Source organism: Delphinapterus leucas, chromosome 14, assembly GCF_059928025.1.
Source record: "Delphinapterus leucas isolate spDelLeu-1000000601 "Yukka" chromosome 14, BTC_Dleu_Yukka2, whole genome shotgun sequence".
Classification (NCBI taxonomy): domain Eukaryota; kingdom Metazoa; phylum Chordata; class Mammalia; order Artiodactyla; family Monodontidae; genus Delphinapterus; species Delphinapterus leucas.
In genome coordinates, this window is record NC_143142.1 from 80,961,112 (window position 1) to 80,976,476 (window position 15,365).

Sequence of the window (15,365 nt, forward strand, 5' to 3'; positions counted from 1 at the left end):
CTCAAGGTGGAATGAATAGGCAAAAGTGAAACTGAAGAATAAATAAGAATCAACAAAAAGTCAACTAAGAAATAAATGGAATAGGAATAAGTGATACTGGGAACAGTTTTTGAACATATTTCATATAGCCTGAATATTATCCCAGGAATTTATTTTACATATGGCGCAGTATAATTTGCCTTAAAGGCAATACTGGACAGTAGCCAAGAGTATCAAAGGTAGCTGGAACTGTGGGGCAAAACAATAGATACGGTTGTACTCAGGATCGGGGAGAATTTTTGTGAGACAAGGTGAAAATGCTGGAATTCTCAGCCAAATGTTAGAAGACAAATCCTCACCACACCACTTTGCCAGCAGTGGGGTATTTTGAAATGCCCTCTGCTGAGTCTCCAAGGGACTCCGTTCCTGTCTTAAAGTATACATGACTCCTGATTATTTAAAAAGCCAGAGAAAAAACATTGCTAAATTCTTTGTCTCTTCAATTCTTAATATCCATTATCAAGATTGAATTTAGATTTTGATATTATTTTCTTCTTCCTCATATGCCTCTTCTTTTTATTAAAATTATTAATATTGCCTATAGTGTTTATATAGAGACTATCTCACTTGACCATATTAATTATTAACATTAATAAAATATATCATTGCTATATGTATTAATAATTATTAAATTATTATTTATCTATTGCTACCAAAATTGGCATTATCGTGTTTTCTTTGATTTTTTTTTAATTACTGAGGAAATTGGTGGCGTACTCAGGGTAGAACCATGTTTAGTGCAAGATAAATATTCTTTTCTTTAATTAATTTTTATTGGAGTATAGTTGCTTTACAATGTTGTGTTAGTTTCTGCTGTACAGCAAAGTAAATCAGTTATATATATACACATATCCACTCTTTTTTATATTTCCTACCCATTTAGGTCACCACAGAGCACTGAGTAGAGTTCCCTGTGCTAGACAGTAGGAAGATAAATGTTCTTTTACTTATTTTTTGCATTAAAGTATTTGTTATTCTTCTTTTCTCTGCTTTCTGCTTTCACCAAATACTTCTTTTGCCTGTTAAGCAAATAGACCGGTGTTTACTCAATACAACGTATACCTAGAAAATATTTAATACTTTCTTTTAAATAGTAATTAAATGATGGTTTTATTTCCCCAATAAGAAATATTAACTGAAGCATAAAATGAGATATTTGCTAATATCCATAGAAATTTTTAACCCAGGAAAATAATATATTATCAAGTAACAGAAAAATAGAACTGTTCTCAAGAATATAATGGAATTTTTTAAGCAATGGGTAAATTTCAAAGAAAAATATCTTTTTTTTTTTTTTTTTGCGGTACGCAGGCCTCTCACTATTGCGGCCTCTCCCGTTGCGGAGCACAGGCTCCGAACGCGCAGGCTCAGCAGACATGGCTCACGGGCCCAGCCGCTCCGTGGCATGTGGGTGGGATCTTCCCAGACCGGAGCACCAACCCGAGTCCCCTGTATCTGCAGGCGGACTCTCAACCACTGCGCCACCAGGGAAGCCCGAAAAATATCTTAAAATTATATCTTGTAACCATGAAATACTTTCCTTGAGAAGTTCCTAAACATCTTATAAACATAAATTGTGTTGTTCTAAGAATTCAGTGAAAATTAGTGCAATTACTGCTTCATATTGGAGGCGAGAAAACTAACACAGAACGAATTTCAAAGTCTTGGGTCAAAGCATTTTTAAAGCAGAAATGGAAAAACAACTTATAAATCTGTTTATTCTAAGTGGTAAAGCCATAAAAACATGCTTTTGTGAGGATTTACCCAGAATCACGCAGAGGTCAGTACACGGGTTTCTCTCACCTATTTCTCTCACACACACACACACACCTACAAGCATACTAAATTGATAAAACGACAGAATGCAATTTTAGAGTAGTCACAAAATTTTAATATTGTTCTAAGACATGAGATTCTAAATTAAAATGTAACACAGGAGAAAGAAGCCTTAGGCTTCCGTAATAAGAAAGTCATGGTTTGGAATTTTCAGACTTCTATAAAATCGACTGCTGATTCCTCAAGAGAAATTTTACCGAGTGAAATAGCAATTTTGTTTTTAGCTGATTTTATTGGCTTATTGTCTTTAATTATATCACCAAATTCATTGCTACAACCGCTACCCATGGGCATAGAGAAGCTGGGTGAAAGCCATTGGGATTATAGCAAGTTCAGAGGTACACGGTGAGAATTGGATTCAAATCACTGAGATGAACATTTTTTGCTGAAATGTCAATGACCATTTTTTGGTTTTGTTTTTACTTTTATGCTTATCTCCCTTATCATTCAGGAACAGTGCAACACACACACACACACACACACACACACTCTTTGATTTCAAAGTAAATCTATCACTAAGATTGAAAAATCAATTACTTGTAAAAACTCTCCATGAAGATGAGATATTGTGTTTTTTAACAACTAATCCTTGTAGCTGCTTGCATATGTTCTATTGAAAAATTAGCAAAACATTTTACTGCCTTCACTGTCAGCAATACTGACATGTAAGTAAACCGTCACTTCTGTCAATTTTGTAGAAGCTAATAGAAAATGGATAGCTTCAATTAATTTAAAGTATCATTAACCTCATTATATACTGTTAACAATACTAAGAGTAGAAATCTAGGCTTGGTATTCCAAGAATGTAAGACATATAAACCACGGCATTTCTTTGATGTGGCAACTGTTGGAATCCATCAGTCTTATAAGGAGAAATTGTTTTTTCTCAATAGAAGCCTATTTATTATGTAAAAATAATATCTTTGCACTTTTGCTACATAGACATTTTAAATACTAACAAGATTTACATTATAAACGTGTGAATTTTTTCAGTTTCATGAGAATTATTCTAACCTTTATTTCATTTATTTACTTTTTTAATCTTTTTTTAATTTTTTTAATTTATTTTATTTTTTAAATTTTTGTCTGCATTGGGTCTTCATTGCTGCATGTAGCCTTTCTTTAGTTGCAGCTCGCAGGTTTCTCATTGCGGTGGCTTATCTTGGTGTAGAGCACAGGCTATAGGCTCAGGGGCTTCCGTAGTTGCAGCACGCGGGCTTCAGTAGCTGAGGCACGTGGGCCCTGGGGCGGGTAAGCTTCAGTAGTTGCGGCAGGCAGGCTTCAGTAGTTGTGGCGTATGGGCTCAGTAGTAGCGGCTCACAGGCTCAGTAGCTGGAGCTCATGGGCTTAGTTGTTCCTCAGCATGTGGGATCTTCCCGGATCAGGGATCGAACCCGTGTCGCCTGCACTGGCAGGCAGATTCTTAACCACTGAGCCACCAGGTGTTTTTTAATTTTCTTTCATCTTTTGGATTTTTTACCTTTTTTTCAGTTACTTCTGTGCATGTCTTATCAAGATCGTGAAAAAAAAGCATTCTGAGGACGATGTATATGATTTATGTTTGTATTTAATTAATAAATATGTAGCCAAGTAAATGTGTTGAATGAATTTAATTTGTTTAACACACTGCTTCACTTTTACAGTGGTTTTACAGACACCATCTCACTTGACCACCACAAAAATGTGAAATCAACTCATATTTTATCTTCTCTTTGGATAAGGAGCATAAGAACCAGAGTTGTGTCTCTCAGCTTCCAAGAAGCCAAATCAGTAAAGCACTCGCTCTGATTCCCTAATGTCTAAATCCATGCTCTTCTCTTCCCTCCATTTAAAACACCCATATCTAAAGGAATAGGATAAGCCACTTTCTGTCAGGGAACAGACAGTTAAGTCTGAAGCAAAATACTTGAATTGTCACACTTCACCTGCCAACCAGGAACTCATCCTCTGCAGATAAGTAGTGGTCAGAGTCTGCCATGGCAGACAGAGTAAACAGTTGTACTGTCAAACTAAGCAACCCATCACTTTTTTATTCAATTCAAGGGGGAGAATTTAACACAAATCTTGAATAGCACCAGACAACAGTGAGTTTAAATTTCTGTTTCAACCAGTTACTAGATGTGTGACTTTGACTCGGTGGGTTAAATTCTCTAAGCTTCAGTTTTCTCATCTGCAAAATGTGAATAATAATACTAATTTCTCAGGGTCATTGTAAAGGTGTCCTTCCCTATTTTTTAAACTCTCCCCAGACACTCATGTTTGACTATTTTCTTTCATGCAGATACTGATCTCCTAGATGTCAAGAATTCTACCTTTAGTTGGGCAGAAGTGAAGACTATTTAATAAGGACTCAGACTGTTGACAAAATGGGAGTACAGTTCAGAGTTGAGGATTGGCTGGGGCATGAACACATGGCATTATCCTAGATGATACCAAGACCAGATGGCAACTACTAATGACAGCGATGAAAAACTCGTGGGTAAACTTGAGAAGGAGGAATGAACTGCCCCTAAACACCTTAATCCACCTCCAACCCTTTCTAATTCCCCCTGGAGAAAGGTCATGACCATCTTTCTTTATTCTCCATTCTAACTCTTACGTTATTAACTCCACATCTACAACCCTCTCAGCCTTCCCTTTTGAGATTCAAAGTTCTAGATCCATGTACCACAAGATAAGGAAAAGCCAAACAAAACACTTATCTGTTTTTTTTTTCTTTTGCCCTCCTCCTCTAAAAACCCTAGTTCTTTTCCATTTACCAGGAAAGGTTCATTTTTCTAACTTTGTTAAGGTATTAGCTCAATGTTTACTCTTTCCAGGGTGTTTGCCTCCTCTCAGGATCAGAAAATTGGGAGAAATTTTCAGATAAAAATTTAAGATCTTAAGTCACATAATGTAAATTCAATACTTTTTTAAAAAGATTGACTCATCAATTACAAAACCATTTTGAGCCCTGCTATGAGCTGAACACTCTGCTAGATGTCAACAGTACAATGATGACTAGAAAGTGCTCCTACCTTTTAGTGATTTCCAGTTAAGTGGGAGAGGCAGCTATGCATACAAATACTTAACACAGGGTGCTTAGTATTCAAATAGAGGTTTCAACACAAGAGCAGTCAAGAAAGTTAACTATCTCATCTTTGAGAACAGTGGAAGAGATACTTGAACTGAGTCTTGAAAAATGAGTAGAAGATTAATATTAACTGAGGTTAAGTGCATTTTAGGTAAAGGAGCTGGCTTGTCTCAAGTAACAGAGATGAGAAACAACATGGCAAAGTTTACCAATGCTTGTTCACGGGAGAATGGCTGAAAACAATAACCAGACATGTTTGCAATACTATAATTTGGGCATCATCTGATAGATAGTAAGTTACTATTATAGTATATTAAGCAGAGGATGGCTACACTGTCTACATGAGGCTTTGTATACACACACACACACACACACACACAAAACACAAACATACACACACACACACACATAGTTCTTGCAAATGTGCACCAAAACTGAGGTACAAGAATATTCAGAGCAACAATACTTCAGAGTATAAAAACAAATGGACTATAAGTACTCATAGCAAGATGACTTTTACTAACATAATGTCCTAAAATATTTAAAACAGTTTGACACTCTTCATCAGTAGATATCAAAGTCACTAAAACAAATAGTACATTTATCAGGCATAAGTACATATGTGAAGAAACTGTTACATATTGCAAGGGAATGATAAACGTGTGAATGTACCCTTAACCCAAGGATCCCAAAAACAAAGTGGCTGCAGTATGAAATAACAAGGCCTTCATTGTAGCATTATTTCCAAAAGCAAACCTTTGGAAAAAACTAAAATGTCCATCAATAAGGAAATGGTTATGTAAAGTATGGAACATCAGTACAATTGAATACTACGTAGCCTCAAAAAGATGAAAATATCTGTATGCTGATACAAAGTGATTTTTAGACTACATTTTTTTTAATTTAAGAAAGTTTTACTATTTTTCTTCTTCTTTTGTACTATTATTATCTCAACCACTTACTGGGTTATGATTGACATGCAAAAAGCATACACATTTAATGTATACAACTCAAGGAATTTGGGGATAAGTATGCACACATGTAATCACACCACCATCAAGACCATAATATTGAGTGAGAAAAAAATCAGTCAACAACAAAATCCAGAGTAGTGCTTAGAATATTTGAAAATAAATGCTGGAAGGAGAAATGAAAAACTATAAAATGTTTCCCTAAAGGAGGAGAGAGGGAGCACAGAAGAGGACAAACTTGAAGAATTCTCTTAAATGTACCTTGTGGATATAGTTTTGTTTTTCAAAATACACAAAAGGTTTATGTTTTAAAGAAACAAAAAGAAACAAAAAAATAAATCACTAAAAATTGAAAAGAAACTAAAATGAATAAAACTCACTGCTATATGAAGCTGATAATTCAACCATCCGGGCAAAAACATGGTTTCAAGTGAATTTAGCAAACTTTTGATTGCAGATCCTTAGAGGAATATTGTCTAAGAACTAAAAGAACCTCAGAGAAATCTTAAACTGAATTCAGAAGCCTACTTGTTAGTCATAATTTTTTGGATGACTATTCCAGAGATGCTCCTGCAGCAGGAAGCCAGTGATGACTGTCATTTTAGAAGCCCTAAGATTGATCTTCCTCATGTTTTATCGTATACATTTTGTATTTTATTTCACAAAGTTCCCAGCTTGTTTGATATTTAAAAATGTATTTTAATATTTAAACTTTCTCTCTAAATTATTGAATGAAATTGACCTTCAAAAAGGTGACATACTTTCATTCTGTAATTTTAAATACCAAAGTTTATTACAGTGACTGCATTTCCATGAGTAGGCTCAAGTAAAGAATGACACCCTCAGAAGTCCTTTGTAAAAATTTGCTGATTAATGATTCATCCTCCTTGTGAAACCACCCATTATGTCGAGGGACTAGACCATGAAAGTGAAGCTCAGTGTAGAAAAGAGAACATTCTTCCTAACCTTATTAGAAATGCTCCTTCAACAAACACCTGTTGTGCCATTCCTAGTGAATTATAATATGTAAGAAATCCCATACATGAATATAAAATAAATACATTATATATATTTGTGAATACAAAAGAAATCCCATTACAATTTTAGAATATTAGATGAAGGAGAGACTTTACAGCTTATACAGCACCACCTTATATTAAAGACAAGGTTATTGTTATGATTGATAATTGTTCCTTGTGCCTGGGATATGTTGAGGGATGTAAATTATTTCATTTGATCCTCATTCTATTATTATGAATCTGATTTTGTTCTAATATCACAAATGAGGAAACTCAGGCAAAGATTTTCCATCATCCCATAGCAGAGCTGAGGACAGAACTAAATGCCCTTGTTTTCAGGCCTTTGTGTTTCAGGTGTCACTATGAATGTTCTCACTTAAAAATGTTTATACAACTAACAGTGCTACTCATTTCACTCAGATTTTAGTTGACTTTTGCCAATATCTTGAATTATCTGCCTTATCCCACTTTTTAATTAGAACCAATTTTTCATTTATATCATTAAAAGTATTGAATACTTACATGTCTATCATAATCTAAATACCCTATTTAATGCAAAAATAACCCCAATGTCTTTTTAAAATTCAAAATATGGGCCCTTAAAGCTATTGAAATCATGTTACTTTCCCTCAAAACCTCAATAAATTCATTTACATTTTATAATTAAAACATAATTTCTGTTTAAAAACAGCATCTCTGACTTGCTCACAGCACGCTCAATAATTTTCTGTGGAAGACATGAAATGCCGTATTTGAGAATGATGGTCCATTTGCAAAACATACCCAGTGCCTGAAGGAGAGCGAAAATTTCTCACAGCCACACGTCGTGTTCAAATTCTGTGAACAAGTTCTTGAGGAGGGAGGCTGGAGAATTTGGCTTAGAAATGCTTTAGAAACACATGTCCATATTTTGACAACTCTTTATATACTCAGTAAATAATTGAAGAGAAAAAGCTAACAGAAACCCCCAAAGAACACAGTGCTTAGAATGCAAAGATTGTTCTTAGTGAAAGTGTTGCTCTTTTAAAATTCCGGTGGCTTTGCTCATCTCTATCAGCCAGCCTATGACTGGGGGAAAAACCCACAGCTCTCCACTACTGTAGCCTCCTTACACATCTTTTGTAGAATCCATCAGTTATGCAGTGAAATGGATTCACGGGTATGACAAATTTTCTATCCTGGGACCACTGCAATCCTATTAAATGCAAACAGTTGTATGGCTCTCAAGATCTTTCACTAAACTCCACGCTACCATTTCATCAACATCATTTCTGCTGATTTCCCCAATGCATTCTGAACAGCTCAAGAAAATCTTGCCACGTACTCGTATTTTGTTTTTCTTCAGTGCTGTCAGCTTTAACTTTTCATTTGACTTACTTGAGTTGATCAGTTCAATTTAATTCAACTCGCCAAACATTACTGAGTAGCTGCTATGTACTAGGCATCCTGCAAGGTCTCAGTGATGTACCTATGATGAACTATCTGTAGCCGAAGATTCAGACATATAAAAACAGACATGCTTTGGGGCTTCCCTGGTGGCGCAGTGATTGAGAATCCGCCCGCCAATGCGGGGACACAGGTTCAATCCCTGGTCCGGGAAGATCCCACATGCCATGGAGCAGCTAAGCCCATGCGCCATAACTACTGAGCCCGCATGCTGCAACTACTGAAGCCCGCACGCCTAGAGCCCGTGCTCCACAATGAGAGAAGCCACCGCAATGAGAAGCCTGCTCACTGCAATGAAGAGTAGCCCCACTCTCCCCAACTAGAGAAAACCTGCATGCAGCAACAAAGACCCAACACAGCCAAAAATAAATACATAAAATAAATAAATGTATTGAAAAAAAGAAAAACAGACATGCTCCAATCCATCCCCATTTCACTTAATCCACCGCCTCCTCTTTCCTGCCACAAGCTTCTTCTTCTCAAGATGCGCAGAGCAGGCTTCTACTGCTACATTCACAGGCTGTTGTCCCCATTACCTACCTGCCGGATCTACTGCTAGTCCCTAGGTATGTTCCTTTATGACTCTCCTCAGATGTAGGTAGCTTACCATCCTCCTCCTAAGATTTGATTGCAAGAAATGCTTGGTGCTGTGTTTATTCACAGAAGGAAATATAAAAAGAGATAGGGAAATCAGAAATGAACTAAAAATTCCTCACTGATTTCACTGGCGAGTGAAGACCTGTGAGCTTTAGTAGCTACAGGTTCTGTTGGACAGTCATACCTCAAATATCTCACACCTACAAGTTGTTCAATGAACTTGGAACTGATCTAATAACACAGGGACTGTTAAAGAAATGCCACCAAGATCAGTTGACATCACAGAAGCGTACGATGCATGCTACAAGAGCCTCAGCTTTGTTTTCCTCCAGCTGAGCGCCCTCTGAACTCCTATGTGGTCTCCTCTGGGTAGGAATTTGGCTGGGAGCCAGATGGTCATTGTGTGGTCAGCATACCTCCTCCATTCACTGCTCCCAAGCTCTGGATCTCTTCACAGAGCCCAGGCTGACCCCAGCCCTGCCTCCCAGGAAGTAACTTTCTAAATAGCATAGACCACAGGCTACTTGGAAGATAAGATTTTTTAAAGCTCCTCAAATACTAACACTGACTTGAATAAACCAATGATGAAAAATATTCTGTGGAATGAGTGAATACTGAATGCAGGCTGTTATATATTAGGAATTAATATTTACTTTTAGGTGTTAGGATGATCTTATGTTTTAGATTCCTATATGTTAGAAGTATACCCTCAAGTATTTATTGGTGAAATAGTACGATGCTAGGAATTTTCTTTAAAATATTCTGCTCAAGATAAATATAGGAGCTTTAGCGCTTCCCTGGTGGCTCAGTGGTTAAGAATCCGCCTGCCAATGGAGGGGACACGGGCTCGAGCCCTGGTCCGGGAAGATCCCACATGCCGTGGAGCAACTAAGCCCGTGTGCCACAACTACTTAGCCTGTGCTCTAGAGCCCACGAGCCACAACTACTGAGCCCACATGCCACAACTATTGAAGCGCGCACGCCTAGAGCCCGTGCTCCGCAACAAGAGAGGCCACCGCAATGAGAAGCCTGCGCACCGCAACAAAGAGCAGCCCCCGTTCACTGCAACTAGAGAAAGCCCGCGGGCAGCAACGAAGACCCAACGCAGCAATAAATAAATAAAAAATAAATAAATAAATAAAATTTTTTTTAAAAAGATAAATATAGGAGCTTTAAATGAAACTAGAATGGCAGAATTATGATGATAGTTGAAGCTGGGAAGCTATGTTATGGATACATTCAAAATTCTATTCTCTGAATTTTTGTGATATTTGGATTTAAGAAGTTAAAAAAAATGTTCTGAAAACATTTTCAAATGCATTATTTTGGAACAAAACCTACAGTAAAGGTATGTATCAAGTGCTATTGAATCACAGGGGTAACCCTCAACTTACAATAGTATTTGTTACTCAGTCATTAGGACTATTCATTTTCTCAATTTCTGGAAGGTTTTCAAAATATAATTTATCATGACTGACTAAACGACTATTAATTATAGCTGTTACTAGTGGTATCTTGTTTATTGTACATGTTCAAAAGCCTTGGAAACTGTTGTTAATTTCAATACACCTTTGCCAGTACCATATTTTTGATAAAATGCTTTTATCATATCATGTACTCTAAATATAACTGTGACCTTAGATGATCAAAATTAAAGTATAAGTTTATGGAAAATGTTTGCTGTTAACCTAATTGAGAAAGTCCTCATCTGCCAATGAACCAAATCTGACCTATTTTCTGTCAAAAAATACAATTTTTCAGTTTTTGTTGGTGAAAAGCTTCTTTTCATAATTTTTTTCTATTAATAAGTAACATCAGAAAATACTTGTTTTCTCTAATATATGGAATATTTACTATGTTTTGTTGAAAAAAAATCTCCAAGGAACTATAATGAAAAATAAAATTGTTCTGTTTTGGGGGGAAAAAAAAACTCCCCATATGAGTCAAATGTAAGAAGTAAGAACACCTTCTCTACCTGTGAGCACCCAATACTGTGCTCAGGATGGTATAGTAAGAAGTAGGTATTGAGAGAAATACAGTCACAGATGTAGAAAACAAACTTATGGTTTCCGAGGGGAAAGTGGTGGGGTGAGGGATAAATTGAGAGATTGGACTGACATAAACACACTACTATATATAAAATAGGTAACTAAAAAGTACCTGCTGTATAGCACAGGGAACTCTACTCAATGCTCTGTAATGACATACATGGAAAAAGAATCTAAAAAAGAGTGAATATATGTATATGTTTAACTGACTCACTTTGCTGTACACCTGGAGATAATGAAACATCATAAATCAACTGTGGTCCAATAAAATTTTTTTTTAAAAAATAGCTAGTGAGTTGCGTGAGTACCCCCCATGACTAGCACATCTACTTCAAATACATAAAACTCACAAACATTTGTATAACTGGAATATTAAAATGTGTTTAAGATTAATTATGTATATAATACAAGAAGTAAAAATTCTTTCAACAAATTATATGACATTATGAAACATAAAATCCCGTGAGAAAATACAGGATTTGACTATTAAATTAACTGCAGGGTGTATATATATTAAAAAAAAATAGCTCAACATGCCTCATGCCCCTCAAGAGCTTTATACCTTACAGAAAATGTCACCAAAATATCCAGTTTCATGTAGATTTTTTATTATTAGTTATTTTAAATAGTATATGTAATCATTACAAAATATCATAATCATTTTATTTTTATTCAAATATCTTTCATTATTTAATTATTCTGTACAGATTTTATTTTAATTAATGTTATTTAATTATTACTTATTTTAACTATAAATAATTTAATTATTTTAATAATTATAAAATGCTGGGGTTTTTTGTTTTTGTTTTCTGGTTTTTGAATTTTATTTTATTTATTTTTTTATACAGCAGGTTCTTATTAGTCATCAATTTTATACACATCACTATATACATGTCAATTCCAATCACCCGATTCATCACACCACCATCCCCACCACCCCGGGGCTTTTCCGCCTTGGTGTCCATACACTTGTTCTCTACATCTGTGCCTCAACTTCTGCCCTGCAAACCGGTTCATCTGTACCATTTTTCTAGGTTCCATATACATGCGTTAACATACGATATTTGTTTTTCTCTTTCTGACTTACTTCACTCTGTATGACAATCTCTAGATCCATCCATGTCTCAACAAATGACCCAATTTCGTTCCTTTTTATAGCTGAGTAATATTCCATTGTATATATGTACCACATCTTCTTTATCCATTCGTCTGTCGATGGGCATTTAGGTTGCTTCCATGACCTAGTTATTGTAAATAGTGCCGCAATGAACATTGGGGTGCAGGTGTCTTTTTGAATTACAGTTTTCTCTGGGTATATGCCCAGTAGTGGGATTGCTGGATCATATGCTAAGTCTATTTTGAGTTTGTTAAGGAACCTGGCTGTATCAATTTACATTCCCAACAGTGCAAGAGGGTTCCCCTTTCTCCACACCCTCACCAGCATTTGTCGTTTGTAGATTTTCTGATGATGCCCATCCTAACTGGTGTGAGGTGATACCTCATTGTACTTTTGATTTGCATTTCTCTAATAATTAGGGATGTTTAGCAGCTTTTCATGTGCTCCTTGGCCATCTGCATGCCTCCTTTGGAGATATGTCTATTTAGGTCTTCTGCCCATTTTTGGATTGGGTTGTTTGTTTTTTTAATATTGAGCTGCATAAGCTATTTATGTATTTTGCCTGTTGATTCGTTTGCAAATATTTTCTCCCATTCTGAGCACTGTCTTTTCGTCTTGTTTATGGTTTCATTTGCTGTGCAAAAGCTATGAAGTTTCATTGGGTCCCATTTGTATATTTTTGTTATTATTTCTATTACTCTAGGAGGTGGATCAAAAAGGATCTTACTGTGATTTATGTCAAAGAGTGTTCTTCCTATGTTTTCTTCTAAGAGTTTTACAGTGTCTGGACTTACATTTAGGTCTCTAATCCATTTTTGTCTTTTTTGCGGTACACGGGCCTCTCACTGTTGTGGCCTCTCCCGCTGCGGAGCACAGGCTCAGCGGCCATGGCTCACGGGCCCAGCCTCTCGGCGGCATGTGGGATCCTCCCAGACCGGAGCACAAACCCGTGTCCCCTGCATCGGTAGGCGGACTCTCAACCACTGTGCCACCAGGGAAGCCCTCTAATCCATTTTGAGTTTATTTTTCTGTATGGTGTTAAGGAGTGTTCTAATTTCATTCTTTTACATGTAGCTATCCAGTTTTCCCAGCACCACTTACTGAAGAGACTGTCTTTTCTCCATTGTATATCCTTGCCTCCTTTGTCATAGATTAGTTGACCATAGGTGTGTGGGTTTATCTCTGGGCTCTATATCTTGTTCCATTGATCTATGTTTCTGTTTTTGTGCCAGTACCATATTGTCTTGATTACTGTAGCTTTGTAGTATAGTCTGAAGTCAGGGAGTCTGATTCCTCCAGCTCCGTTTTTTCCCCCCTAGACTGCTTTGGCTATTCGAGATCTTTTGTGTCTCCATACAAATTTTAAGATTTTTTTGTTCTACCTCTGTAAAACATGCCATTGGTAATTTGATACGGATTGCATTGAATCTGTCGAACGCTTTGGGTAGTATAGTTATTTTCACAATATTGATTCTTCCAATCCAAGAACATGGATCCATCTGTTGGTATCATCTTTAATTTCTTTCATCAGTATGTTATAGTTTTCTGCATACAGGTCTTTTGTCTCCCTAGTTAGGTTTATTCCTAGGTATTTTATTCTTTATGTTGCAATGGTAAATGGGAGTGTTTCCTTAATTTCTCTTTCAGATTTTTCATCATTAGTATATAGGAATGCGAGAGATTTCTGTGCATTAATTTTGTATCCTGCAACTTTACCAAATTCATTGATTAGCTCTCCTGGTTTTCTGATGGCATCTTTAAGATTCTCTATATATAGTATCATGTCATCTGCAAACAGTGACAGTTTTACTTCTTCTTTTCCAATTTGTATTCCTTTTATTTCTTTTTCTTCTCTGACTGCCGTGGCTAGGACTTCCAAAACTATGTTGAATATTAGTGGTGAGAGTGGACATCTTTGTCTTGTTCCTGATCTTAGAGAAAATGCTTTCAGTTTTTCACCATTGAGAATGAGGTTTGCTGTGGGTTTGTCATATATGGCCTTTAGTATGTTGAGGCAGGTTCCCTCCATGCCCACTTTATGGTGAATTTTTATCATCAATGGGTGTTGAATTTTGCAAAAAGCTTTTCCTGCATCTATTGAGATAATCATATGGTTTTTTCTTCTTCAATTTGTTAATATGGTGTATCACACTGATTAATTTGCACGTATTTAAGAATCCTTGCATGCCTGGGATAATTCCCACTTGTTCATGTTGTATGATCCTTTTAATGTGATGTTGGATTCTGTTTGATAGTATTTTGTTGAGGATTTTTGCATCTATACTCATCAGTGATATTGCTCTGTAATTTTCTTTTGTTGTAGTATCTTTGTCTGGTTTTGGTGTCAGGGTGATGGTGGCCTCATAGAATGAGTTAGGGAGTGTTCCTTCCTCTGCAATTTTTTGGAAGACTTTGAAAAGGATTGGTGTTAGCTCTTCTCTAAATGTTTGATAGAATTCACCTGTGAAGCCATCTGGTCCTGGACTTTTGTTGGAAGATTTTTAATCACAGTTTCAATTTCATTACTTGTGATTGGTCTGTTCATATTTTCTATTTCTTCCTGGTTCAGTCTTGGAAGGTTATACCTTTCTAAGAATTCTTCCATTTCTTCCAGGTTGTCCATTTTATTCACATAGAGTTGCTTGTAGTAGTCTCTTAGGATGCTTTGTATTTCTGTGGTGTCTTTGTAATTTCTCCTTTTTCACTTCTAATTTTATTGATTTAAGTCCTGTCCCTCTTTTTGTTGATGAGTCTGGCTAATGGTTTATCAATTTTGTTTATCTTCTCAAAGAACCAGCTTTTAGTTTTATTGATCTTTGCTATTGTTTTCGTTGTTTCTATTCCATTTATTTCTGCTCTGATCTTTATGATTTCTTTCCTTCTGCTAACTTTGGGTTTTGTTTGTTCTTCTTTCTCTAGTTCCTTTAGGTGTAAGGTTAGATTGTTTATTTGAGATTTTTCTTGTTTCCTGAGGTAGGCTTGTATAGCTATAAATTTCCGGCTTAGAACTGCTTTTGCTGCATCCCATAGGTTTTGGGTCGTTGTGTTTTCATTGTCACTTGTCTCTAGGTATTTTTTGATTTCCCCTTTGATTTCTTCAGTGATCTCTTCATTATTTAGTAACATATTGTTTCACCTCCCTGTGTTTGTGTTTCTTATGTTGTTTTCCCTGTAATTGGCTTCTAATGTCATAGCATTGTGGTCAGAAAAGATGCTTGA